General features: G+C 41.3%; 1 long non-coding RNA gene across 1 annotated transcript; it reads right to left on the reverse strand.

The window, feature by feature from the left end:
• Nucleotides 1-6,017: 6,017 nt before the first annotated feature.
• Nucleotides 6,018-23,768, reverse strand: LOC121846795. The gene is made up of 4 exons (XR_006083732.1): nt 23,478-23,768; nt 23,291-23,383; nt 8,255-8,293; nt 6,018-8,021 (listed from the first exon to the last, which is right to left on the reverse strand). It is a non-coding gene; the product is annotated as an uncharacterized LOC121846795 (long non-coding RNA).
• Nucleotides 23,769-26,295: the final 2,527 nt, after the last annotated feature.

Raw genomic sequence — 26,295 nt, forward strand, 5'->3', positions numbered from 1 at the left:
GTTCGCAACGAGCCAGGCGGCCCAAACTGTTGCATATACCCTGACTCTGTGTGCAATGAACGCAAGAGAAGTGACAATTTCACCTGGTTAATATTGCCTGCTAACCTGGATTTCTTTTAGCTAAATATGCAGGTTTAAAAATATACACTTCTGTGCATTGATTTTAAGAAAGGCATTGATGTTTATGGTTAGGTACAGTCGTTCAACGATTGTGCTTTTTTCGCAAATGCGCTTTTGTTTAATCATCCCCCTGTGTTGCATCGATTATATGCAACGCAGGACATGGTAGATAACTACAATGGTTGATGATATTACTAGTTTAACTAGTGATTATAATTGTTTTTTTATAAGATAAGTTTAATGCTAGCTAGCAACTTACCTTGGCTTCTTACTGCATTCACGTAACAGGTAGGCTCCTCGTGGAGTGCAATGAGAGGCAGGTGGTTAGAGCGTTGGACTAGTTAACTGTAAGATTGCAAGATTGAATCCCGGAGCTGACAAGGTGAAAATCTGTCGTTCTGCCCCTGAACAAGGCAGTTAACCCACCGTTCCTAGGCAGTCATTGAAAGTAAGAATGTGTTCTTAACTGACTTGCCTAGTTAAATAAAGGTGTAAAAAAATAAAAAAATCTGCCAAATCTGTGTCCAAAAATACTGATACTGAAAAATACTGATCGTTATGAAAACTTGAAAATCGGCCCTAATTAATTTTTTATTTTTTTTAAATCTGCCATTCCGATTAAATCGGTCGACCTCCAGTATTGTGTAACGTGACAAAATGTGGGAAAGAGGTCTGAATACTTTCAGAATGCACTGTATTAGGCTAATCTCTGGGTTCTTTAGCTGCCAATGGCACACAGTAGATTTGTATCATTTTAATTTAGATTAATCACATGACAATGATTGAGATACAAAGAAGTTATTTAAAAAAATAACTGTTCCACGAAATGTGCGCATAAAAATGCTAAGATAAATTGTAAATTGGCACTCCACATGAAAAAGGTTGCAGACCCCTGCTGTAGGGTGAGAGAGACCAAGAAATCCAGCAGGCTGATTTTGGTTGGCTTTTGTTAGAGGGAAGCTTGTTGTTCTTTAAAAAGAGCCAGCTGTGTTTCTCTTCTCTCACCTCTCTGCTCTTTCCATCCCAACCCAATGGACATATTCAGACACAGCAACATCAGGGGTGCGAGGAAAAATAGAACATGACTGAGGCATGGGTCTCACATTCATCTGTCCTAACAAGGCCTTGTTTGCAAACACACTGTGGCATCTTTAATAGCCTGATAAAGACTTCAGCGTATTGAGTGTTATTTTGGGTCAGGGCAGGCTCGCCTGCTGATTGGCTAGAGGAGAAGCTGCCTGCTGGTTGCCCAATCGCTGAGCTCATGTGTGGGAGGGAAGTCTGACCAACAAAGCCTTGCACTCCTGACAATGGCCCAGAGGAGGCCGGGCCCATAAAAATAAAATACACGTACATGCAGGAACCTGACATTCAGCTCTCACCAGGTCCTCTTAGAGAAAGAGGGAACTGCAGATGACTTGTGCATGTTGAGAGATGTTAATCAGTGTGGGGTTGTGTAGGGTTGAGGGCCTTAACAACAGCCGTGTGTATCCGTGTTTCCACTCTCCACTGGGCTGATGGGAGAAGCACTGCTGTCAATAAGAGAGACTCGTGAGAGGGCCATAGAGGGAACAGAATGAATTGTCACAACAGACACGCTTCTAAATTCTACAGGATTCTTTACAGACCAATAAATAGAGCACACATTTCACACTGTTGCAGGTGTGCCAGAACAGAGGCCTCTGAGGGATGGTTGGATTAGGAAAGCAATCTTTAAAAGATCATTCCAATATGGCCACTATGCATGTGTGCCCATTTGTGTAGGCACTCATACGCAGTGGTCCAAAGTACTTAAGTCGTTTTTTGTGTTCTGTATTTTATTTTAAGATTGTTTTACTACTTCTACTTCACTACATTCCCAAAGAAAAGTCTGTACTTTTTACTCCATACATTTTCCCTGACACCCAAAAGTACTCATTACATTTTCAATACTTAGCAGGACAGGAAAAATTCACACACTTAAAGAACATATCTGGTCATCCCTACTGCCTATGATCTGGCAGTTTCATTAAAACACATGCTTCATTTTCTAATTATGAGTGTTGGAATGTGCCCCTGGCTACCTGTAAATAAAACATTTAAATAAAATTGTGCCACCTGGTTTGCTTAATATAATAATTTTAAATTATTTATAGGTTTCACTTTTTATACTTTAGAATATATTTAAAACTAAATACTTTTAGACTTTCATCAAGTAGTATTTTACTGGGTGACTTTCACTTGAGTCATTTTCTATTAAGGCATCTTTACTTTTGCTCAAGTATGACGATTGGATACTTTTTCCACCACTGCTCATACGAGAGTATAAATCAAATCAAATGTATTTATATAGCCCTTCGTACATCAGCTGATATCTCAAAGTGCTGTACAGAAACCCAGCCTAAAACCCCAAACAGCAAGCAATGCAGGTGTAGAAGCATGAGTAAGAGAGAAAGCGAGTCATGGCGGGAACTGGGGAGGTAGTTACCAGCAACACAGCATTTTTTGGGCATGGATAAAAAGTTGGAATGCTGGCAGAGTTGGAATGAAAGGCGTTTGGGAGATGACTTGGGAGATTAGGAAATGTCGGCGAGGTCTGGGCGCTCACACACTCTTACTGACGTCACGAAAAGAATACCCACCATTCCACCACCGTTCTTTTCTCTCTCCCTCTCCCCGCCACACCACAGGGAGCTACTCACTTTAAAAGTATGGCAACTATGCCTGCCAGATAGAGTGGAGGAGAGAGAGCGAGAGAGAGGTGAGATGTTTTGGGAGCTAAATCAGTTGCCGCTGCTGATGGTGGCCATGTTTCAATACGAGAAATACTGAGAGAACAAACCGTGTGTGTGCATCATATCTTAAACTGCTAATACTGGTGGCACCATCATGGAAGTCACTATAACAGTAACGCCAACTTAGTGATAAAGATTTGATGTGCTGAGCAGATCCTAAACATGGAGGGGGGTTCTGGTGGATTTCACACACACACACACACACACACACACTTAGGCCTAGATAAAACAGACAGAAAACAATGTCAAAAAGACATATCAGAAATGTCAATAAAGCTCATCCATGTCATATGAGGCAGTATTAAAATAGGTATGGTTTCCAGCGTTACAAATGCTGCTAGATAAGTGTTCTGCTGAGACAAGAGATGAGGGAGGAGAGGGAGCTGAGGTACTGTTATCAACATTAAGGGAAGGAATTATTTCAACACTGAAGCAAGAAGTGCTGATATCAAACTGCTTTAAGCACCTTAGAAAACTACTGAGTACTGAGCAGGAACATTGATGGGACAGACAGTCTTTACAGCGCGTCTTCACCCACACTTAATGGCCTGGGAGAAATGTGTGTGAATACTATGTATGGGTGTGTTTTTGAAGGATATAGTAGTTTGTCTTTATGTCTATCCAGTTCAGGCAGAGAACTTATATAAATTAAACCTTATACAGTAGGCCACCTTCATTTCCCCATCGACTATTCCTACCGTTTGGTAGTGATAATGTTGTGCATGTTTTTCCTGCCAATAAAGTAGCATTGGATTGGACAGTGTGCGTGTCCATTCATTTGAGATTGGGGCCTGCAGAGTTCCCCTAATGCATTTAGCCGGAGCTAAGCAACAGATGAGGAAATATGAACTCAGCTCCACGTTAGACTATTTTTGAGTGGAAAAATCATGACAGATTGATTTTTTGGGAGAATGAGACGACAGGAGTTAACTGATGAAATGAGCTGGCCAGGATGAACCCTTGGCTCTCATTGTAGCCTATAATGAGGACCTAAAATGTTTCAGGGTCATGTGCTCAGGAAAAACTCCAGGTTCCAGAAATGACTACTACTAAGTGAAGAGTTGATAGGTTGTGGTCTATCAGACTCAGAAAGAGGAAGTGGGACCCTGAGGGTGGGGCTAAGAGGAAGCAGTGTCACACATGCTTCAAATTTGTTTGTTTTTGAAAACACCCACCCAATCTCATTTCATCATACTGGTCGATCAGTCTGTCAGTTTAACCCTGGTGTTTTTGTTTTTCAAAGTATAGATGAGAACATGGCAGTTATTGGCATAATGTGTTTTGTCATAAGAGGAAATCTATTTTTTTTCTTTTTTCCTCCCTAACTTTGTGGGATCCAATTGGTAGTTACAGTCTTGTCTCATCACTGCAACTCCCGTACGGACTCTGGAGAGACGAAAGTCTAGAGCCGTGCATCCTCCGAACCACACTGCAACTTGACACAATGCCCACTTGACCCGAAAGCCAGCCGCACCAATGTGTCAGAGGAAACAGTGCACCTGGCGACCATGTCAGCTTGCTGTGGTGGGCCGGGCGCAGTGGAGTCACTGGTGCGCGATGGGAGAAGGACATCCCCTGCCGGCCAAACCCTCCCCTAACCTGGACGACACTGGGCCAATTATGCGCTGCCCCATGGGTCTCCCGACCAGGGCCGGCTGTGACAGAGCCTGCGATGCAGTGCCTTAGACCACTGTGCCATTCGGGAGGCCAAGAGGAAATATTTTTACACAATTGTTCAATTTGACACAATTGTTCAATTTGACACTACTCATGACTTCGGAAGCAAATCATTGAAGGTCAACATAATTTCCCATATCGTGACTCCATATCACAGACCTCACATGTGCTACTGAAGAGTCAGCCAAGTATGCATTCTAGTAAAAACACCTATCAGGCAGCACAGAGCACCCACTGAAGCTTTCAAATAAGGGCATTTCCATCTAAAAAGGACCCATGAGTACCAACATGAAGTTTATAGGAACATGTCAAATTGGGTGTCAAATGAAAGCTAAGAGTCTTTTTTTAAATGAAAGCATTTATATGTAACAAGTGCTGAATTTGACGTTGTATAATTACACAAAATCTGCATTGTTCCCATGCCAGATATTAGTGTACATTCCTTATGTTGTTGTAAGTGCCCCTTTAATGACGCACACTTCCTTCTGCATTCCCCTCAAACATCCCCTGCCCCCCTTAACTCTTCCCTTTCTAATGTGTCTATGTGGAAGAGGAAGGTTACTGAAATTGTCCCATGAAAATCATAATCAATTCTATGGTTAAACACAGATATTTAGTGTATATTGTCACTGACATTGTGATATTATAGTCCTCTACCGGTAGATTAGTGATATTATAGTCCTCTACCGGTAGATTAGTGATATTATAGTCCTCTACCGGTAGATTAGTGATATTATAGTCCTCTACCGGTAGATTAGTGATATTATAGTCCTCTACCAGTATATTGGTGATATTTATAGTCCTCTACCAGTAGATTAGTGATATTATAGTCCTCTACCAGTAGATTAGTGATATTATAGTCCTCTACCAGTAGATTAGTGATATTTATAGTCCTCTACCAGTATATTGGTGATATTTATAGTCCTCTACCAGTAGATTAGTGATATTATAGTCCTCTACCAGTAGATTAGTGATATTATAGTCCTCTACCAGTATATTGGTGATATTTATAGTCCTCTACCAGTATATTGGTGATATTTATAGTCCTCTACCAGTAGATTAGTGATATTATAGTCCTCTACCAGTAGATTAGTGATATTATAGTCCTCTACCAGTAGATTAGTGATATTATAGTCCTCTACCAGTAGATTAGTGATATTATAGTCCTCTACCAGTAGATTAGTGATATTATAGTCCTCTACCAGTAGATTAGTGATATTATAGTCCTCTACCAGTAGATTAGTGATATTATAGTCCTCTACCAGTAGATTAGTGATATTATAGTCCTCTACCAGTAGATTAGTGATATTATAGTCCTGAACTTTTTACCAGTAGATTAGTGATATTATAGTCCTCTACGTGGCATCATTTGGCTAACATAGATTACTGATATTTATAGTCCTCTACCAGTAGATTACTGATATTATAGTCCTCTACCAGTAGATTACTGATATTATAGTCCTCTACCAGTAGATTACTGATATTATAGTCCTCTACCAGTAGATTACTGATATTATAGTCCTCTACCAGTAGATTACTGATATTATAGTCCTCTACCAGTAGATTGGTGATATTTATGCATTTCATTCATTTATGAACTTTTTATCTGTTGATTTGTGAATCCTGTACATGCTAGCTAATTACTGTACTTCTCTCTGTACGTGGCATCATTTGGCTAACATAGCTATTCATGTCCCCTGTTAAATTTGTACTTCTCTCTGTACGTGGCATCATTTGGCTAACATAGCTATTCATGTCCCCTGTTAAATTTGTACTTCTCTCTGTACGTGGCATCATTTGGCTAACATAGCTATTCATGTCCCCTGTTAAATTTGTACTTTACAGAGGAGTTGGTGCATAAGGGCTGCATAACACTCCATTTATGAATGTTGTTTTCTTTAACAGAACACCAACCCTGATCCTTTGGTCATATGTATAAGCTGATCAAAACACAAGAGGCACAAACACAAACTGGCCATATATACATTTTCCAACCATTTTCCATCCTATTTTCCATTTAAGATAGTTTCTAAATCGCTCTCCCTCATGCTGAAGGATTCATGAAAGTTCACATAAGTAACAAGTAGTGGTACACCGACCAATTACTGTTTTTACTGATAATTATTCATAAACTTTAAACAAACTTGAAGTGATTAAAACTCAAATCTGTAACAGAATTACTGCAATTACTGGAAATTATAGTAGTCAAACCGCAGTTGGATCACCTGCTACTGTCCTCCTTTCAACTGGCATATCGTTATGTTCAGTTTATAACTGTTTTCTTTCTCTTCCTGTGGTCAAAGCAAGACTGAAAAGAGTCTGGACGACCCCGCTCTCTAGTAAATGTCCCCTCTCCAGTATCTTACTGACACCTACCCGCTTTCCATTTACTGTAACCAGCATCCTCACCCACTGAGCACCGGAAAACCAGACGTTGAAAAGTAGTTGACATTTTTGTCAGTCCACCCTGGCCGGACCACATCTGAACCAAATAGACATGTCAAATCAATTGTTATTGGTCACATAAACATGGTTAGCAGATAACACAAGTGTAGAGAAATACTTATGTTTCACAAGTTTGGACAGTACAGAACAGTAAAGAAAAGTACAGCACAGTAAAGAGAAGTAGTGTCCATTCTGAAAATATCTACTTTACGATAATGTGCTGTAAAGTGAAACAGACTTCTACGATTGGTTCAGATTTGGTCTGTTTCGGACCAACCAGTGGTAATAGCCAGTGTGTAGAATAATACCCAAATATGCAAAAGAAGGATATTGCATATTTATACCTTTGTGTACCTAGTCAGGATCACCAAGAAGAAAATATGAAATCCATAATTGTGCATTTCTGTATAGTACAGATCAGGGACCCATGATGCAATACCATTAGCATAATTCATTACTGGATGTAAATCCACTTCACCTACTATAGTTCAATAACCAAAAGATAATAATTTCAAACTCTGTGTGTAATGTCATAGCTGATACCTCATTCTTTCTGCAGAGATCTTTCAAATCTTAAATACAGTATCTGCTCCCATTTTTAACAGCTTTCTTGAAACCGTGGTCACATAAAAAAAGAGAATTTAATTCCGTTAGCAAATTTGCATCAGCACAATTCTCAAAGCAAATGTGTTTTTGTGCCATTTTCTGTATAAATGTTTCAAAGTAGTCCTTGTTTATAGAGTTGCAATGTTTGTTCAACTTTGAAATAAAATTAAAGTGGATACCAAACAATTTACAAGTGAAACTGAGTCAAAGCATAAGTCCGTTACTGTGGAATTGCCCATACCAGACTTCTAGGAACCAGGGCAGGGCGTGTACACACACAACCGGCTGCTTTCTCATCTGATTACAGGCACCACTGACCCCATCTCTAGATGCCTGTGTTTACCTGTAGTAAATTAACCCTGTCACCACCACTTCCATGTAGACACTAATCCAAGTAGCCTGAAAATACAGAAAAACACACAGGATACAGCCACATGAGCACTGGAACAAGCCCGTCTGGTAGTCTTACTGACACACCCCTTTCTAAGGAAATGGAAGCTGTTAACAGAAACATGTGTAACTGATACTTCTAGTGATAGGCCATGTTGAAATGATGAGAAATCTAACCGTGCATCAGTTAACATGGTCTATTCTAGTTTACCAAACAATGTCCCCAATAGCCTGTAACCTACCGTGAACTTAATCTTCCAGGGGTAGTTGGTGTACTGCAGCTGCATTTTGTTTTGAGAGAGAGGGCGCGAGAGAGAGAGAGAGAGAAAAGGGGAAACCAGATCAGGTTGCACATTAACAGAAAAAGGCCCAAACTAGAGAAACTGACTAAGTAGAGCACTGGCACCAACTACACAAACTGAATGTAGGGACACGCACACAAACAACTGCCTGGTCCCTATGTCAGCAGGTAAGTGGCTGTGCGGACAGATTTAACTCAATGGTTTTATAACTAAATCATATTAAGGATCTACGATCAGACAGTAATTCAATATCTTAATTCCAATATTACAAAGAAAGGGCTAGCAATAATAATAATAATAATAATAATAATAGTCTCCTCTCATATGTCATTAGCAATATAGATTTTCCTAATTCATGACCTATGGCACAGACAAAGTCATGCACTCCAAAGACACACACAAGCTAGCTCATATCAAATTTTATTTGTCACATACACATGGTTAGCAGATGTTAATGCGAGTGTAGCGAAATGCTTGTGCTTCTAGTTCCGACAATGCAGTAATAACCAACAAGTAATCTAGCTAACAATTCCAAAACTACTACCTTATAGACACAAGTGTAAGGGGATAAAGAATATGTACATAAGGATATATGATTGAGTGATGGTACAGAGCGGCATAGGCAAGATACAGTAGATGGTATTGAGTGCAGTATATACATATGAGATGAGTATGTAAACAAAGTGGCATAGTGGCTAGTGATACATGTATTACATAAGGATGCAGTAGATGATAGAGTACAGTATATACGTATGAGATGAATAATGTAGGGTATGTAAACATTATATTAGGTAGCATTGTTTAAAGTGGCTAGTGATATATTTTACATCATTTCCCATCAATTCCCATTATTAAAGTGGCTGGAGTTGAGTCAGTGTGTTGGCAGCAGCCACTCAATGTTAGTGGTGGCTGTTTAACAGTCTGATGGCCTTGAGATAGAAGCTGTTTTTCAGTCTCTCGGTCCCAGCTTTGATGCACCTGTACTGACCTCGCCTTCTGGATGATAGCGGGGTGAACAGGCAGTGGCTCGGGTGGTTGTTGTCCTTGATGATCTTTATGGCCCTCCTGTAACATCGGGTGGTGTAGGTGTCCTGGAGGGCAAGTAGTTTGCCCCCGTTGATGCGTTGTGTAGACCTCACTACCCTCTGGAGAGCCTTACGGTTGTGGGCGGAGCAGTTGCCGTACCAGGCGGTGATACAGCCCGACAGGATGCTCTCGATTGTGCATCTGTAGAAGTTTGTGAGTGCTTTTGATGACAAGCCGAATTTCTTCAGCCTCATGAGGCTACTAGCTTTGAGTCTCGTCAAGGGAATGGAATTAACCTTGACGTAATGGAACGAAACCACTCAGTCTACTGTTGCTAACGTTACTTAGCTACCTGCCAACTTCACGGTTTTTACTTTTTAATTACCGTTCTATATATTTAAAAATGTTCCACCCCGGACATGGTTCTATAAAGACCTCCACCAGCCGAAGCTAAGTAGGTATACCTTGTAATTGCAGTCGATGTACTCATAATATATTATTTAACTAGGCAAGTCTTAAGAATAAATTCTTATTTACAACAGCCTATCTTGTTCAGGGGCAGAACAGATTTTTACCTTGCCAGCCCAGGGATTTGATCTAGCAACCTTTCGGTTACTGGCCCAACGCTCTAACCACTAGGCTACCTGCAGCCCCAGGAGAACTTATGGTGAAGATAGCCGTGCTGCAAGCCCAGCGTCAGATGCAATCATTAGGCAAGGGTAATTTAAGTGTAGGAAAGGATGAAACAGCATCTGTGCCACCAATAAGTACAGATAGTAGTATAAATCCTCTCGCACAGTTCCCGCAGCCTGACAATTTTCACATGGCTTCTGGAAGAAAATGCTGTAGGAATGTTCAACCGACAGAAACTTTAAACTGGTTTTCCCCATTAAGCAACGGGTCGGAGTCAGAGGACGAGCCTTCTCTGGTCTCTCCTCCACCCGTTACAGGGTCTGAGACGCCGAAGCCTCTCACCATTAGCTTTGACAAATTCAATAGAGTCATTGGCGACTCCATTACCCGCAGTATTAGACTTAAAAAGAATCACCCAGCGATCATACACCGTTTACCGGAGGCAGGGCTACCGACGTTAAGGCTAATCTGAAGATGGTGCTGGCTAAGGCTAAAACTGGCGTGTGTAGAGAGTATAGGGATATTGTTATCCACGTCGGCACCAACGATGTTAGGATGAAACAGTCAGAGGTCACCAAGCGCAACATACTGTAGCTTCAGCATGTAAATCAGCTAGAAAGATGTCGGTATCAAGTAATTGTCTCTGGCCCCCCTCCCAGTTAGGGGGAGTGATAGACACTACAGCAGTCTCTCACAACTCAATCACTCACTGTAAACTGTTTTCTGCCCCTCCAAAAATATATTATTTATAGATAATTGGCCCTCTTTTTGGTACTCACCCACAAACACGACCAAGCCTGGACTGCAGGGGAGTGATGGACTCCATCCTAGCTCTCATCTTATCTATGAACATAGACAAGGCTGGCTCTAACTCCACTAGTTCCACAATGAGATTGCCACTAGTGCAGTCAGTGTAGTCAGCTCAGCTATCCCCATTGAGACCGTGTCTGTGCCTCGGATCTAGGTTGAGCAAAACTAAAAACATGGCGATGTTTGAACTAGCAATCTCACTGGAATAAAGACCTCCATTCCTGTCATTATTGAAAGAGATTGTGATTTCTCAAAAAAAAAAAAAGGGGCTACTTTTAATGTTAGAACCCTCACTTCCAAGGCAGTTCTAGTCAATGAACTAATCATAATCTTGATGTGACTGGCCTGACTGAAACATGGCTTAAGCCTGATCAATTTACTGTGTTAAATGAGGCCTCTCCTCCTGGTTACACTAGGTGACCAGATCCCCCGAGCAAAAGCTGTGGTGTTGCTAAGACTTCCGATAGCAAATTTGAATTTACAAGAAAAATACAAATATGACTGCATTTATCTCTTCAGCTTCTAGTCATGAAATCTATGCAGCCTACTCAATCACTTTTTATAGTTACTGTTTACAGGCCTCCTGGGCCACATACAGCGTTCCTCACTTAGTTCCCTGAATTCTCATTGGACCTTGTAGTCATGGCAGATAATATTCCAATTTTTGGTGACATGAATATTCACATGGAAAAGTCAACAGACCCACTCCAAAAGGTTTTCGGAACCATCATCGACTCAGTGGGTTTTGTCCAACGTGTCTCCGGACCTACTCACTGTCATACTCTGGACCTAGTTTTGTCCCGTGGAATAAATATTGTGGATCTAAAATGTTTTTCCTCATAATCCTGGACTATCGGACCACCATTTTATAATGTTTGTAATCGCAACAAATAATCTCCTCAGACCCCAACCAAGGATCATCAAAAGCCGTGCTATAAATTCACAGACAACACAAATATTCCTAGATGCCCTTCCAGACTCCCTCCCACCTACCCAAGGACATCAGAATACAAAAATCAAAATACCCGAGCCCTGAATCAAACTTCCAGAAAACTTGAATGGAAATGGCGCTCCACCAAACTGGAAGTCTTCTGATTAGCTTGGAAAGACAGTACCATGCAGTATCGAAGAGCCCTCACTGCTGCACGATCATCCTATTTTTCCAACATTCTTATCCAACGTTCTTATTCTCCTCAATTATCCAAAATGCATTTTTGATACTGTCGCAAAGCTAACTAAAAAGCAGCATTCCCCAAGAGAGGATGGCTTTCACTTCAGCAGTGATAAATTAATTAACTTCTGACGAAAAGATCATGATCATTAGAAAGAAAATTACAGACTCCTCTTTAAATCTGGGTATTTCTCCAAACCTAAGTTGTCCTGAGTCTGCACAACACTGCCAGGACCTAGGATCAAGGGAGACAAGTTTTTTTTAAATACGATTATATATATATATATATATATATATATATGTATATGTACATACACACACAGTGGGGCAAAAACGTATTTATTCAGCCACCAATTGTGCAAGTTCTCCCACTTAAAAGATGAGAGAGGCCTGTAATTTTCATCATAGGTACACTTCAACTATGACAGACAAAATGAGCAAAATAAATCCAGAAAAATCACATTGTAGGATTTTTTATGAATTTATTTGCAAATTATGGTGGAAAATAAGTATTTGGTCACCTACAAACAAGCAAGATTTCTGGCTCTCACAGACCTATAACTTCTTCTTTAAGAGGCTCCTCTGTCCTCCACTCGTTACCTGTATTAATGGTACCTGTTTGAACTTGTTATCAGTATAAAAGACACCTGTCCACAACCTCAAACAGTCACACTCCAAACTCCACTATGGCCAAGACCAAAGAGCTGTCAAAGGCCCCCAGAATCAGAATTGTAGACCTGCACCAGGCTGGGAAGACTGAATCTGCAATAGGTAAGCAGCTTGGTTTGAAGAAATCAACTGTGGGAGCAATTATTAAGAAATGGAAGCCATACAAGACCACTGATAATCTCCCTCGATCTGGGGCTCCATGCAAGATCTCACCCCGTGGGGTCAAAATGATCACAAGATCGGTGAGCAAAAATCCCAGAACCGCACGGGGGGGGACCTAGTGAATGACCTGCAGAGAGCTGGGACCAAAGTAACAAAGCCTACCATCAGTAACACACTACGCCGCCAGGGACTCAAATCCTGCAGTGCCAGACGTGTCCCCCTGTTTAAGCCAGTACATGTCCAGGCCCATCTGAAGTTTGCTAGAGAGCATTTGGATGATCCAGAAGATTGGGAGAATGTCATATGGTCAGATGAAACCAAAATATAACTTTTTGGTAAATTCAACTCGTGTTTGGAGGACAAAGAATGCTCAGTTGCAACCAAAGAACACCATACCTACTGTGAAGCATGGGGGTGAAAACATCATGCTTTGGGGCTGTTTTTCTGCAAAGGGACCAGGACGACTGATCTGTGTAAAGGAAAGAATGAATGGGGCCATGTATCGTGAGATTGAGTGAACAATTCCCTTGCTGATGGAAGGAGGTTAAGATGAAACGTGGCTGGGTCTTTCAGCATGACAATTATCCCAAACAAACCGCCCGGGCAACGAAGGAGTGGCTTCTTAAGAAGCATTTCAAGGTCCTGGAGTGGCCTAGCCAGTCTCCAGATCAACCCCATAGAAAATCTTTGGAGGGAGTTGAAAGTCTGTGTTGCCAAGCAACAGCCCCAAAACATCACTGCTCTAGAGGAGATCTGCATGGAGGAATGGGCCAAAATACCAACAACAGTGTGTGAAAACCTTGTGAAGACTTACAGAAAACATTTAACCTCGGTCTTTGTTGCAAGCAGCATCTCTGTGTTAGTGTTGGTTGTTTAGCAAGTGTTGGTTTAGCAGTCTGATGGACTAGAGAAAAGCAGTTCAGTGTCTGTCCCAGCTTTGATGCACCTGTACTGACCTCGCCTTCTGGATGGTAGCGGGGTGATGGTAGCAGGCTGTGGCTCAGGTGGTTGTTGTCCTTGATGATCTTTTTGACCTTCCTGTGACATTAGGTGCTGTAGGTGTCCTGGAGGGCAGGTAGTTTGCCCTCGGTGATGCGTTGTGCAGACCTCACTACCATCTGGAGAGCCTTACGGTTGTGGGTGGAGCAGTTGACATAGCAGGCGGTGATACAGCCCGACAGGATGCTCTCGATTGTGCATCTGAGAAGGATTTAGGTGACAAGTCAAATTTCTTCAGCCTCCTGTGTGCATGGCCACGCAGTCATGGGTGACCAGGGAATACAGGACGGGACTGAGCACGCACCCGTGTGGGGCCAAAGTGTTGAGGATCAGCAAAGTGGATGTTTCCTACCTTCACCACCTGGGGGCGGCCCGTCAGAAAGGCCAGGACCCAATTGCACAGGGCGGGTTGAGACCCAGCACCTTAAGCTTAATGAGCTTGGAGGATACTATGGTGTTGAATACTGAGTTTAGTCAATGAACAGCATTCTTCCATAGGCATTCCTCTTGTCCAGATGGGATAGGGCAGTGTGATGGCGATTACATTGTCTGTGGACCCGTTGGGGCAGTATGCAAACACAAGTTGGTGGCGGTGATATGATCCTTGACAAGTCTCTCAAAGCACTTCATGATGACAGAAGTGAGTGCTACGGGGCGATAGTCATTTAGTTCAGGCATCTATGCCTTCTTTGGTACAGGAACAATGGTGGCCATCTTGAAGCATGTGGGGACAGCAGACTGGGATAGGGAGCGAATGAATATGTCCGTAAACACACCAGCCAGCTGGTCCGCGCATGCGCTGAGGACGCAGATAGGGATGCTGTCTGTGCCAGCAGCCTTGCGAAGGTTAACACATTTAATTGTCTTGGTAGCGGGTCGCGTCAGTGGTTGTTATCCTCAAAGCAGACAAAGGGGTTTAGCTTGTCTGGAAGCAAGACGTCAGTGTCCATGACGTGTCTGGTTGTCTTTTTGTAGTCTGTAATTGCCTGTAGACCCTGCCACATACGTCTCGAGTCCGGGCCATTAAATTGAGTCTCCATTTTGATCCTACACTGACATTGCTTGTTTGATTGCCTAGCAGAGGGAATAACTACACTGTTTATATTCAGCCATATTCCCCGACCTCTTTCCATGGTTGAATGCGGTGGTTCGCGCTTTCAGTTTTGCACAAATGCCGCCTTCTATCCACAGTTTCTGGTTGGGTACAACATCTCCAATGCACTTCCTAATAAACTCACTCACTGAGTCAGCGTATAAATGGTTGTCATTGTCTGAGGCTTCCCAAGAACATATTCCAGTCCACGTGATCAAAACTATCTTGAAGCGTGGATTCCGATTGGTCAGACCAGCATTGAATGGTTCTAGTCATGGGTACATCCTGATCGAGTTTCTGCCTATAGGACAGTACGAGCAAGATGGAGTCGTGGTTGGATTTGCCAAAGGGAGGGCCTTGTATGCGTCGCAGAAGTTAGCGTAGCAGTGGTTCAGTGTTTTTCTGGACCGTACTTAACTTACCTCACCTCGGGTACTTACCTCATGCAAGCATTAAAATTAGCTTTTAAAAAGATTAAAAAACACCTTATGGAACAGTGGGGACTGTGAAGCAACAAACATAGGCACAGACACATGCTTACACACGTGGATTTTGTACTGATAGAGATATATATATATATATATATATAGATAGATATAGATATAGATATAGATATAGATATATATATATATATAGTAGTGGTGGAGTAGGGGCCAGAGGGCACAAAGTCTGTACAATTTAAAAAACATTACAATATTTTCAAACTGCATTAATTTTGCTGGACCACAGGAAGAGCAGCTGCTTCCTTGGATTCTCTGGTCTGAAGAAAGCAAGATTGAACTCTTTGGCCTGAATGCCAAGCATCACGTCTGGAGGAAACCTGGCACCAACCCTAAGATGAAGTATGGTGGAGGCAGCATCACGTCTGGAGGAAACCTGGCACCAACCCTAAGATGAAGTATGGTGGAGGCAGCATCACGTCTGGAGGAAACCTGGCACCAACTCTAAGATGAAGTATGGTGGAGGCAGCATCATGTCTGGAGGAAACCTGGCACCATCCTTACGGTGAAGTATGGTGGAGGCAGCATCATGTCTGGAGGAAACCTGGCACCATCCCTATGGTGAAGTATGGTGGAGGCAGCATCATGTCTGGAGGAAACCTGGCACCATCCCTACGGTGAAGTATGGTGGAGGCAGCATCATGTCTGGAGGAAACCTTGCACCAACTCTAAGATGAAGTATGGTGGAGGCATGCTGTGGGGATATTTTTCAGCGGTAGGGACGGGAAGTATTCAGGATCGAGGGAAAGATGAACGGCGCAAAGTAGAGAGGTCCTTGATGAAAACCTGCTCCAGAACACTCAGGACCTCAGTCTGGGGCAAAGGTTCACCTTTCAACAGGACAACGTCCCTAGCACACAGCCAAGACAACACAGGCGTGGCTTTGGGACAAGTCTCTGAATGTCCCTGAGTGGCCCAGCCCGGACTTGAACCCGATCGAACAAGAGGATGTGCAGAGAAAAGTGGGAGAAACTCCCCAAATGCAGGTGTGCCAAGCTTGTAGCGTCATACCCAAGAAGATTCGAGGCTGTAATCGCAACCAGACGTGCTTCAAACTGCTGAGTAAAGGGTCTGAATCCTTGTTTAAAATGTGATTTCATTTATTCATTATGGGGGCGAAGTGTAGATTGGTGAGGGAAGAAAACTAATTTAAATCCATTTTAGAATAAGGCTGTAACGTACTCAAATATTTAAAAGTCAAGGGTTCTGAATACTTTCCGAATGCACTGTAGCTGTGAATGGTCTGGTTCCCAGATAGCGATGGAACTAGGCTTATTCGTGTTTTAACGATGCATCTTTCCTACAACTGCTTAAGATGAAACATAAGTTTCCCAAAACACCACGCAGAGAGAACGGTCGCTCAGTGAGTCATTGGAGCATGCGTCGATACTGATAGGATCGAAAGAAAGGGAGTGCTGCTCTTGGATCAGCTTTCTCCATATTACCTTAACATTTACATTATTTCACAATACTGATGACGGATCAGCTCCTACACAACGCATCAGCGGCTAGAGAGATATTGCCACCTACATCTGCAAATATTGAGGTTATTCTTATTCTAATGCTTACCCAATAAAAAAATCATTGTGCACTCTAGGCAACACATCTTGAAATATATAGAGACAAATTATAGACTGTAAGTTAAATTAAGTCTGTAGCAAAATACAACTCTGTTGAATACTAAATGTATTTCAATATGATTGACATAGCCTACAGTTTATATTTTAATGAAGTCATCACTTTTTATACGTCGCTTGCTTGTATCAATTGTAGTCAACTTTGTTCTGAAGTTAGCGGTGGTCACAACGATGGATAAACCATGTGATTCAATGTTTAGCAGATATCTGAGTAGACTAGAAAACGACGTGGGAGGGCAAAAATGTATCTAACCAAGCACTTAGATGTTCTACGAGTGACCTTAGGCAAGCGTTAAATGCTCATAATTTAAGTGCAATGTTAATAACGATGGTTTTGGGAACCAGCTCTGAGATTTAACGATGCTCCTACAAAAGGTTCTAACAGCGAATTTAATCTTTAAGCTGCAATAGATGTAAGTAGCTTTCTGCCGTGTTTGTTCAGTCAAAGTCCTTTGGTTGAGTTCTATACAGCTGTCACTGACATCTTTTGATTTCCTCGTGTTTTTTTCTCCTCTCCATTCTGGGCAGTCTGATCCTCCCCAATCTTTTCCCAGAGCCGTAGCGACTAGAATCCAGAGCCAGTACTGTTCTTCCTTCAGACACGAATACATTCAAACTTTGTTCATTTACACCATGATCACATTAACTTGTAAATGTCCAAACTCACCAGAAATGACATTCGGTAGCTCCTACCTATGTATGACTTTACGAGCTAGATTACCGGTCTTTGCAATTCATTTTTTTTCATGTGCAATCGTTAGCATATTTAGCTAGCAGCCTCCATGGAAATTCACTGTTACTTGTGCTAATTTTGTTAGCTTTGTGGCAAGCGACAACCAATGGTCTTTTTTGCATTTCTCTGGCGCCCCCTTGTGTAATAAGCTGGTAATATTGTAAAGCGGAGGATGAGAGAACGATGGTACGACGATACCACAACCTGTATAGAAGTACAGGGAGTGGGGGGGGCAGACAGACATCCCACCATTGCTTTTTACAACGGCCCATCCATCCACATTCCTCAAATAGTGCTTAGCTGTTGTGCTACAGACAATATGGGTCAATTCTACTGTATGTTCTCCATATCACAATTCACTGAACAGGCCAGAAGACTAATATTTCTGCTGTTGACCTGTAGAAATTCATATTTGATATACAAATACATAATTTACTGTAGTTAGAGTCAGAACAATTTAACATCTACATACAGACTTTGTTTACAAACAAAGTCTGTATGCTTGGAACTTTAGTTGTGGAACGCCTGCTGACATTGAGCATTGTCCATATGAAGGTCATGAATACATGTGAAAAGGTTGCTTTGAGGTCATACAGGCTATTTCTCAGAAATGTCTAATAGGGCGATTCTGTGTAGAAGTCAACCTGAGCACAAATCAAGTTAGTCATTTACAAATGAAACCATGTTCATAATTATCCTTGAGAGAGAACAACAATATAAATAATTGGCAACAATTTCAAAGATTTTTTATTTCCCTCTGTGTACCACTCCCTGGTACACCGTGTTGTACCAGATCTTCAGTTTCTTGGTAATTTCTCACATGGAATAGCCTTCATTTCTCAAAACAAGAATAGACTGACGAGTTTCAGGTCTTTGTTTCTGGCCATTTTGAGGCTATAATCGAACCCACCACAAATGGTGATGCTCCAGATAGTCTAAAGAAGGCCAGTTTTATTGCTTCTTTAAAATCACCACAACAGTTTTCAGCTGTGCTAACATAATTGCAAAATGGTTTCCTAATGATCAATTAGCCTTTTAAAATGATAAACTTGGAATAGCGAACACAACGTGCCACTGGAACACAGGAGTGATGGTTGCTGATAATGGCCCTCTGTACACCTATGTAGATCTTCCATTAAAAAGCTGCCATGTTTCCACTCTATTACTGATCAATTCGATGTATTTTAAAGGGACTCTTTGAGATTCTCTCAAAAACAAGGAAATGTCTAAGTGACCCCAAACTGTTGAACGGTAGTAATATATATATAACATTACTACCGTACATGCATATATACACACACACACACACACAGTTGAAGACTGAAGTTTACATAGACTTGAGTCATTAAAACCCGTTTTTCAACCACTCCACAAATTTCTTGTTAACAAACTATAGTTTTGGCAAGTCGGTTAGGACAACTACTTTGCGTATGACACAAGTAATTTTTCCCACAATTGTTTACAGAGAAATTATTTCACAATCCCAGGGGGTCAGAAGTTTACATACACTAAGTTGACTGTGCCTTTAAACAGCTTGGAAAACTCCAGAAAATGATGTCATGGCTTTAGAAGCTTCTGATAGGCTAATTGACATTTGAGACAATTGGAGATTTATCTGTGGATGCATTTCAAGGCCTACCTTCAAACCCAGTGCCTCTTTGCTTGACATCATGGGAAAATCAATAGAAATCAGCTAAGACCTCAGAAGAAAAAAAAAAATTGGTAGACCTCCACAAGTCTGGTTCATCCTTGGGAGCAATTTCTAAACGCCTGAAGGTACCACGTTCATCTGTGCAAAAAATAGTACGCAAGTATAAACACCATGGGACCATGCAGCCATCATACCGCTCAGGGAGGAGATGCGTTCTGTCTCCTAGAGATGAACGTACTTTGGTGTGAAAAGTGCAAATCAATCCCAGAACAGCAGCAAAGGACCTTGAAGATGCTGGAGGAAACAGGCACAAAAGTATCTATATCCACAGTAAAATGAGTCCTATATCGACAACCTGATAGGCCGCTCAGCAAGGAAGAAGCCACTGCTCCAAAACCGCCATAAAAAAGCCAAACTACGGTTTGCAACTGCACAAAGATCGTACTTTCTGGTGAAATTTCCTCTGGTCTGATGAAACAAAAATAGAACTGTTTGGCCAGAATGACCATCGTTATGTTAGGAGGGAAAAGGGGAGGTTTGCAAGCCGAAGAACACCATCCCAACCGTGAGGAACATGGGTGGCAGCATCATGTTGTGGGTGTGCTTTGCTGCAGGAGGGACTGGTGCACTTCACAAAATAGATGGCATCACGAGGAAAGAAAATGATGTGGATATATTGAAGCAACATCAAGACAGTCAGGAAGTTAAAGCCTGATCGCAAATGGGTCTTTGAAATGGACAATGACCACAAGCATACTTCCAAAGTTGTGGCAAAATGGCTTCAGGACAACAGAGTCAAGGTATTAGAGTGGCCATCACAAAGCCCTGACCTCAATCCTATAGACAATTTGTGGGCAGAACTGAAAAAAAGTGTGCGAGCAAGGAGGCCTACAAACCTGACTCAGTTACACCAGCTCTGTCAGGAGGAATGGGCAGAAATGAACCCAAATTATTGTGGGAAGCTTGTGGAAGGCTACCTAAAACGTTTGACCCAAGTTTAACAATTTAAAGGCAATGCTACCAAATACTGATAGAGTGTATGTAAACTTCTGACCCACTGAGAATGTGAGGAAAGAAATCAAATCTGAAATAAATCACTCTACTATTATTCTGACATTTCACATTCTTAAAATAAAGTGGTGATCCTAACTGACAGGGAATTTTTACTAGGATTAAATGTCAGGAATTGTGAAAATGTATTTGGTGTATGTAAACTTCTGACATCAACTGTATATGTTAGGGTGCCTGGTCTTGTACACTATATGTAATTATGCAGTACTAAAGTACGCTTTCTTGTGGTGCCTTCTGCCATTTACAAAATGTGATTGACCACAAGTTTAGATTTATTTTTTACCCCCTTTTTCGTAGTATCCAATTAGTAGTTACCATCTTGTCTCATTGTCACAACTCCCGTACGGGCTCGGGTGGCACAGCTAGCACTGCGATGCAGTGCCCTAGACCACTGCGCCACCTGGGAATGTGAAATGTCAGAATAATAGAAGGATTTATTTCAGCTTTTATTTATTTCATCACATTCCCAGTGGGTCAGAAGTTTACATATACTCATGCGTCCTCAGAAACACAACCAAGACATTAAAATTGTGATTTTGCATGCAAATGTAATGGAATCACCCAATAGTGAAAGTAGTTGAGTCAGGGTGGGAATGGGAGATTCTCTAAAATAGAAGTGTCAGTGGTATGTAGTCAGGACTTAGTGAGATGGACAATAGACCAGGCCTAACCAAATTACATTTGAACCCTATTGTCTTAAATGGTGAGGGTCAGGCAACAGAACTCAGTTTCCCACTGTGTGTTATAACATGTAAAAAATATGCTTACGCAATAAGGCCCAAGAGGGTGTGTTATATGGCCAATATACCACGGGTAAGGGCCATTCTTATGTGCAACGCGGAATGCCTGGATACAGCCCTTAGCCGTGGTATATTGGCCATATACCACAAACCCACGAGGTGCCTTATTTCTTTTATAAAACTGGTTACCAACGTAATTAGAGCAGTAAAAATAAATGCTTTATCATACCCGGTGTATACAGTCTGATATACCACTGCTGTCAGCCAATCAGCATTCAGGGCTCGAACCACCCAGTTTATTATTATTATTTAGTGCATATAGGCCTAGTATGAACTACACCAGGGTTCCCCAACCTTCAGCCCGCAGGTGGTTTTATTTGGCCCCCCCATGTTTTCTGAGCAAAAATAATGTTTTTCATTATTTTATTTTCATTGTTGGACATAAAAAAATGTTAAATTGTAAGCAAGGTTTGAAATTGTGTTTTAGTGAAATAATGATATCCGTTTGGGCTTCTTGCAGTCAAACCCTGGACTACAGAGAGGTGAATGATGGAGTCTCTCTCGCTCTCTCACTTTGTGAATGTTGGAAAAAAATATTTGTTCCTTTCTAAACATAACAATGTAAATACAAAGAGGACTCGGACCACAAAATAGCTGAAGTGAACTGGCAAAAGAGTTGAGTCCTCAAAGGCAAAGGCAAATTCAAAGGCAGTATGAATACAAAGAGGACAGAGTTAATTTGCTCTTTTTTTTACCCCAGAGTTGACTTTAAAGAGGACTGAGATCAGCTCTTTTGAAAGAGGATTATATGTGAAAACACCCTAAAAAGAAGTTGGGGGACAAGCTACGAAGGAAAAATACAGGTACCGCCAAGTAGCGCATGGCCTTGACAGTGCCATCTCGCTCCTGAAACCTGGATTCACTGGTAGACGCAACATAGTAAATGAAAATCTGGGACACAAACCACTATGCATGTATTATTTTGTGGTGCACATCACTTGTTTTGTATGATATGTTACAAACTTGCAACACATTTGATGTGTTATGCATTCCAATTTGCTGTGGCTAATTCTAACATTAGCTAGGTGGCTAACGTTAGCTAGGCTAGGGGTTAAGGTGTTAGGGTTAACAATAGGATGGTACTGTCAGATAATCTAAAAACTATGCTATTGTTTGAGGAGACTACACACACAAAAAAAAATGGTTTGATACTTTCACCACTGAAGGTAAATAATGTACTTACATTCAGTAATCTGTTTTGTCATCCTGAGGCTCCCAGAGATAAAATGTAGCATAGTTTTGTTTGATAAAATCCATTTTTATATTCAAATGTAGGAACTGGGTTCTAAAGTTAACCCCAGCTGTTTCTGGGGTTAAGATTATTTAACCTAACAAAAGGTTAAATTTAAAAAAAAGACTATTTTGAATTTGCTGTATTTACGTTTACTATGTTATGTATAGTCTATGACACCAGGCTGTACTCTTGGCCATCCTACAAAGGTAAGAACTCGAATAACATTTGAACAGATGACAGAGACATGAGGTTTGGACCATTGTTTTCTTAGAGGAGGAGCATTACTTTACCCATTAGTCTATATATGCGTTTTTGATCGGACACCCTACTATGGTTACGTCTAGTGAGACCAGCCTGCTTGCTAGGCTCTGTTTGGCCCCCAGCGCCCTGCTTTCCAGCAAAGTTATCCTTATATAAGAGATGTATCGGGGTATCACAAACACGGTTTATACATAGCAGCGGCATAGCTCTGGATAGAGTGTCATCAACCATATGTCCACGGAAACCAGAGGTTGGTCATAAATGGCAAAGTCATCAGGGTAGGAAATTGCATTTGACAGTTCAGAGATTTAAAAAAGTGCACAAACATAGCATAAATATTTATAACATGTTTGTAGCTGTCAATGTTTTAGGAAAAGGATGTGCTGACTACCAACTCATATCCAACAAATACAATGATTTAACCTAAACTGTTTATTAATGCAATTACCTAGCCTATATCGTTAATTATTAGGCAAAACATGAATTAAAAATGTCAAAAGACACTTAAAATGGTAAAAACCCAAACCTTTTTATCCAGCAGTCCGTGAACGCTGGAGCTGAATGACCGTGAAATCGATTTCCAAAGTGCAAACTATGGCGCACAATGCATGATCAGCTACTTTAATATAAAAAAAAATAACCTAGTTAGTTTTCCAGAGTTGTCCCATGGCGATTTACGGTTCGCAGAAGTTAATCGGTGGTATATTACTTACACGCTCTGAAGGTCAGATGATACGAAGTTGGGAGTGCAGGTTCTGGAAACTACGTGGGTCTTCCACCAGTGCGCTCCAATGCGGTCAGTGGAATCGCTCGTATCCTCAAACACAAACTACGCAACAAAAAAAAGGCATTATGTGTCATTAATAATTTCAGAAAACTGGATGATACACTCCACTGGCACTCCAGCTGCTAATTATTTTTATTTCCGCTGGCTGTGATGTTGTCAGCGGGGCTTGGCGCGTCCCAGGTCACCTGTGTTCACTTGTGACAACTCCGGCAACCAATAGACGGGGTTGGAAGAGCGCACATGGAAATATGTGGGGGGTGTCGTAAAAAATGTTTTGCACACATTTATATATACAAACTATTTATATTGCTAGGAATCCTAAACAAACTAATATTATTAGCAGTTGAATTAAATGTACTACAATTTTATCAATATCAGATTTTCTGAAATAAATCATTATCAAAACCATTAAATTGTACAACTTGTCCTGTTTTCTTTGTAACAAAATTCTGTATGTCAATCCAAAACATTCTACGATAAATACAGGCACAAAAAAACAAATGCTAAATGGACTCCTTCTCCATTCCACAGAATATTCAGCTTGAATCTTTCCATGGCGTGTTTCACAGGTATTCGGCCAAAAAAATCGTTCCCGAGGGAAATGTAGTATCACAAACAATATTCCTAATCTGTTTATTACTACATTTATATTTGATGTTAATATTGCAATGAATATATTTTAATGTAAATCTATGTTACTTACATCAACCACAGAGGAATAAAAGCAATATTTAAAAAAAACATTGGAATCACATCAAAAACAATTGCATATTCTTTCGGGGTTCGTGTAGTTCTATTGGACAAGGGTATTTTCGGGGGAAGTGACGTTATAATAGTTGAGTTGACTGTCAGTGCATGCGTGGGTTGTTATCCTTAGGCTACTCCAAACAGTTACAAAACATTATTTTTCTATTGGACAGATTTAGGTAGGACCCTCCCTGTTTGCTGGACCTGTCCAATACAAACACTAGTTTACGTTGCAAACGTTTTGCAACTGTTTGGAGTAAGGATTATACCCCAGTACTTTACTTGGTTGAACCAGGATTGGCTTTAATGGTCCCACATTCCCAACTGCCTGACAATTTTCCTTTTAAATGGACCATACATTGCTGCACACCTTCCTTGTCTTCGCTCTCACTAATGCTTGTGCGTGTATTGCTATTAAATCATGGTGTTGAAACTGAATGGCGGGGTTTCACAGTAGTTGCAATCAGTGTATTCATGGTGCCAAGAGAAGCCAGGCTTCCCCAAAATAATTACCAAGAAATATATATAAAATGATATATATTTTGTCTCTCTGTGTTTCATTACTTGTCTTAAATTCACAAGAGCCTGATTGTATCTCACAGGAGAAAGCATCCGAGTGAGTGAAACAGCACCCCCGTCTCTTGACATGTAGGCCATCTACAGTGGGGCAAAAAAGTATTTAGTCAGCCACCAATTGTGCAAGTTCTCCCACTTAAAAGATGAGAGAGGCCTGTAATTTTCATCATAGGTACACTTCAACTATGATAGACAAAATGAGAAAAAAAATCCAGAAAATCACATTGTAGGATTTTTAATGAATTTATTTGCAAAGTATGGTGGAAAATAAGTATTTGGTCAATAACAAAAGTTTATCTCAATACTTTGTTATATACCCTTTGTTGGCAATGACAGAGGTCAAACGTTTTCTGTAAGTCTTCACAACGTTTTCACACACTGTTGCTGGTATTTTGGCCCATTCCTCCATGCAGATCTCCTCTAGAGCAGTGATGTTTCGGGGCTGTTGCTGGGCAACACGGACTTTCAACTCCCTCCAAAGATTTTCTATGGGGTTGAGATCTGGAGACTGGCTAGGCCACTCCAGGACCTTGAAATGCTTCTTACGAAGCCACTCCTTCATTGCCCGGGCGGTGTGTTTGGGATCATTGTCATGCTGAAAGACACAGCCACGTTTCATCTTCAATGCCCTTGCTGATGGAAGGAGGTTTTCACTCAAAATCTCACGATACATGGCCCCATTCCTTCTTTCCTTTACACGGATCAGTCGTCCTGGTCCCTTTGCAGAAAAACAGCCCCAAAGCATGATGTTTCCACCCCCATGCTTCACAGTAGGTATGGTGTTCTTTGAATGCAACTCAGCATTCTTTGTCCTCCAAACACAACGAGTTGAGTTTTTACCAAAAAGTTATATTTTGGTTTCATCTGACCATATGATATTCTCCCAATCTTCTTCTGGATCATCCAAATTCTCTCTAACAAACTTCCGACGGGCCTGGACATGTACTGGCTTAAGCAGGGGGACACGTCTGGCACTGCAGGATTTGAGTCCCTGGCGGCGTAGTGTGTTACTGATGGTAGGCTTTGTTACTTTGGTCCCAGCACTCTGCAGGTCATTCACTAGGTCCCCCTGTGTGGTTCTGGGATTTTTACTCACCGTTCTTGTGATCATTTGACCCCACGGGGTGAGATCTTGCGTGGAGCCCCAGATCGAGGGAGATTATCAGTGGTCTTGTATGTATTCCATTTCCTAATAATTGCTCCCACAGTTGATTTCTTCAAACCAAGCTGCTTACCTATTGCAGATTCAGTCTTCCCAGCCTGGTGCAGGTCTACAATTTTGTTTCTGGTGTCCTTTGACAGCTCTTTGGTCTTGGCCATAGTGGAGTTTGGAGTGTGACTGTTTGAGGTTGTGGACAGGTGTCTTTTATACTGATAACAAGTTCAAACAGGTGCCATTAATACAGGTAACGAGTGGAGGA

Source organism: Oncorhynchus tshawytscha, linkage group LG07 (genome assembly GCF_018296145.1).
Source record: "Oncorhynchus tshawytscha isolate Ot180627B linkage group LG07, Otsh_v2.0, whole genome shotgun sequence".
NCBI classification, from domain to species: Eukaryota; Metazoa; Chordata; class Actinopteri; order Salmoniformes; family Salmonidae; genus Oncorhynchus; species Oncorhynchus tshawytscha.